The sequence below is a fragment of the Pseudorca crassidens genome, chromosome 5 (assembly GCF_039906515.1).
Source record: "Pseudorca crassidens isolate mPseCra1 chromosome 5, mPseCra1.hap1, whole genome shotgun sequence".
NCBI classification, from domain to species: Eukaryota; Metazoa; Chordata; class Mammalia; order Artiodactyla; family Delphinidae; genus Pseudorca; species Pseudorca crassidens.
Genome location: NC_090300.1, coordinates 15,390,277 through 15,394,200, shown reverse-complemented (window position 1 = coordinate 15,394,200; position 3,924 = coordinate 15,390,277). Strand labels below are relative to the sequence as shown.

General features: G+C 39.5%; 1 pseudogene; it reads left to right on the top strand.

Annotated features, from left to right (window-relative positions):
- The first annotated feature begins 396 nt into the window (after positions 1 to 396).
- Positions 397 to 2,074, top strand: LOC137224367 (serine/threonine-protein kinase PAK 2 pseudogene; annotated as a pseudogene).
- Positions 2,075 to 3,924: the final 1,850 nt, after the last annotated feature.

The following is a 3,924-nucleotide window of genomic DNA, read 5'->3' as shown; positions in this document are numbered from 1 at the left end:
CCTTGACTTTTGACTCCATGTACTTGAGCAAGCCAGTTCAACTCTCAAGGTTGATGTGATGATAGGGAGCTTGGCACTGATTTGGGACACCTACGATATTGCCCACTATATTACAAACCTTCCCCAGGGCATTAATCCAGTGACTTTCCAATAAATGATGTGATATAATTGGATTCTCTGTTCCTCAGTTTCTACATCAACCTCCCATTAATGTCTCCTTAAGGAGGCTTGCAAGTAATTTGAAAGAAGATACTTTAAGAATAAGTTTTCCATTCCCCAACAAACTTTCATCTAATGGCAAATAAACGAAAGTGTGAATCTTAAAGAATACATGGTTCTAATGGATTAAGGACAGTGTGAGGGTAAAGAGAGTGAGAGTTTGTGGGAGGTTCCTGAGCCCGCAGGGAGCTCGGCTGGAGGCTCCCCGCTGGGGCAGGGACCTTTCCTCGCCTGGGGCCATATCATAATTCTGAATCATGTCTGATAACAGAGAACTGGAAGACAAGCCTCCAGGACCCCCCACCCTGTGCAAATGAGCAGTACCATTTTTAGCACTGGAGGCAAAGACCCTGTGTCAGCCAATCACAGTTTGAAACCTTTGACCTCTGTTCCAGAGGGAAAAAAACCCCAGGAATAAAATCGTCTCTATATTCTCAAGCACAAAGAAATGAAGTAAGAAGAAAGAGAAGGAAAGGCCAGGAATTTCTCCTCCATATGATTTTGAGCACACCATCCATGTTGGTTTTGATGCTGTTACTAGAGAATTCACTGGCATGCCAGAACAGTGGGCTCGATAGACCTCCAATATCACAAAACTAGAGCAAAAGAAGAATCCTCGGGCTGTGCTGGATGTCTTAAAGTTCTATGACTCCAACACAGTGAAGCAGAAATATCTGAGCTTTACTCCTCTTGAGAAAGATGGCTTTCCGTCTGGAACACCAGCACTGAACACCAAGCGTTCAGAAACAGCAGTAGTAATAGAAGATGATGATGATGATGAAGAGACTCCTCCTCCTGTTATTGCCCCATGACCAGATCATACAAAGTCAATTTATACACGGTCTGTAACTGATCCTATTCCTGCATGAGTTGGTGATTCTAATGTTGACAGTGGTGCCAAGACTTCAGACAAACAGACAAAGAAGGCCAAAATGACAGATGAAGAGATTATGGAGCAATTAAGAACTATTGTAAGCATAGGTGACCCTAAGAAAAAGTATACAAGATATGAAAAAATTGGGCAAGGGGTTTCTGGCACAATTTTCACTGCTACTGATGTGGCATTGGGACAAGTGGTTGCTATTAAGCAGATTAATTTACAGAAACAGCCAAAGAAGGAATTGATCATTAATGAGATTCTGGTGATGAAAGAATTAAACAATCTCAACATAGTTAACTTCTTAGACAGTTACCTGGTGGGAGATGAATTGTTTGTGGTAACGGAGTACCTCGCTGGGGGATCACTTACTGATGTTGTAACAGAGACCTGCATGGATGCAGCACAGATTGCTGCTGTATGCAGAGAGTGTTCACAGGCATTGGAGTTTTTACATGCTAATCAAGTGATCCATAGAGACATCAAAAGTGACAATGTGCCTTTGGGCATGGAAGGATCTGTTAAACTTACTGACTTTGGCTTCTGTGCCCAGATCACTCCTGAGTAGAGCAAGCGAAGTACTATGGTTGGAACGCCATACTGTATGGCACCAGACGTGGTTACACGGAAAGCTTATGGCCCTAAAGTAGACATCTGGTCTCTGGGTATTATGGTCATTGAGATGGTAGAAGGAGAGCCTCCATACCTCAGTGAAAATCCTTTGAGGGCCTTGTACCTGATAGTAACTAATGGAACCCCAGAACTTCAAAACCCAGAGAAACTTTCCCCAATATTTCGGGATTTCTTAAATCAATGTTTGGAGATGGATGTGGAGAAAAGGAGTTCAGCCAGAGAATTGTTACAACATCCCTTCCTGAAACTGGCCAAACCAGTTGGCCAAACCAGTCCAGCTTGACACCACTGATCATGGCAGCTAAAGAAGCATTGAAGAGTAACCATTAACATCATTGCTGTGGCCTCATATTCCTTTTTCCATTTTCTAAAAGAAGTCTTTTACTATATGAAAATTATTATTCTTTTGGGGTTTAAAGAAATGGTCTGCATAACATGGAGGGAAGAAACAAGCTACTGTTTCCTGAAGACAAGCAAGAAAAAATTGCAAAACAGAGTGACAACTTTCTATTGAATCCCTTCTTTAGGGTCCAAAAGGAATTGTGGACTGAATCATAGCCTTATGCCCTTCAGCAGAAAGCCCATCAGGGCCATTTATCATGCTTGAGATTTGCATTTTATTTTGCTGACTTTATTATAATAGATCCCATTCATTGTCCCTTTTGGGGTATTTTCAGTACTTGAATGGCAGATCTGAGTTTTTCTGAGTATGTGTTTTATCTGCTAGTCTTCTCTTCTCTCTTCTTCATAACTTTCTTTCCCCTGACTTGCTCCTTTTGAGTTGCTTTAAGAAATGTTTCTTATACCTAAATTGGAGGCAAGTGTGATAGAAATGACATAGCTCCTTATATTGGCAAAGGAGTTCAATATGGTTTAACTTTGTATAGAAGTTAGAATCAGCTATTGTTACATGTAACATTTCAGTTCAGAATTTGAACTGAAGGAAGGGAAGAAAAGTATGTGATTTTTACCCTTTCTAACAAATGTGAAAGAGTCAATTTTTATAATTTCATAATAGTGAGTTGTTTGGCATTTGTTACATGTATAGAGAGAAGACTAATAATCTATATTTATAACTAAATCATTGAAACAGTAAAAGAGTCCCATTGACTATATTTTCTAACAGTTTCGTTTTTCTTTCTATGTCCTCTTCAGATTTGGCTTCAGGACTTTGTGCCGCTACTTTCCCCTTCCCTCCTTTTTCCCCTTCATTTTGGAAGTAAGTTTCTGTATATGTTGTAATTTTAGCTAGTTTGTTTGTTTTTTAATTAACCCTTTCTCACCCTACTCCTCACCCCCTTCCCATGGTAAATAATATAATAACCACTGAATTTTCAGAATTTAAAAGTTAACTTTTTTTTTCCATTTAAAGGTAAAAAATATTTGAAACTAGCAGAGACAAAGTGAGAGGCTTGAACCTTGGTGAGCTCTAAAATAATTAGATAAGATTACATTCATGAAAGAGAAATGTCAGTTCCTTAGAGATGCAGCTTCTGACCAGTAAACTGTAGAGATTTGTTATAAACATTGTTCCCAACCCATTAGCAACATTTTTTTTAGTTTAATAGACATTTAGTCTATCATTATATATAGCTGAACCACCTCTACACACAAAGTAATATGGTTTAAGATTTTCTGAGTGGGAAGGAATTTGGGTCCCAAAAGGTTTTTTGAGCCTGCTACATGTTTTCCGGAAATCATTTAAGTGGGCCTTTTAAAAGACCCTTGAAGAAAATACAAGGAAAATCCAGCAATTAGATTTAAAAATTAAACTACCTATTAAGATAGCAAACCAAGAACTGGGGCAACTCCTCTTCCATATTTCCTATGCACTCAACTCCACCCTGGGAAACAGAAGCTCAGTCTAGGGGAAGTCATGATGCAAGCAGAATGTGGTGGTATGCCCGACCACAACCGGTGGGTGGCCTGGCACGTTTGTGGAATGGTGAGGCTCTTGGGGGTAGTTTGAGCAGGGATGAGAAAAATAACTGTAGACCACACATAAAATCGGAAACCAATTGAACTTGTATTGACACCAACTACACGACTCTTCTTAGTAGCCTTATGGGAATGGATAAAGTGATGAGCCAAGATAACACTGATTGGACTTAGCAATGTTACTTTTAAATAAAACCAACCTTATTTTCCCCAAGGTGGCTTAGATTTCATAATGGGTCACAAACAAATACTACACA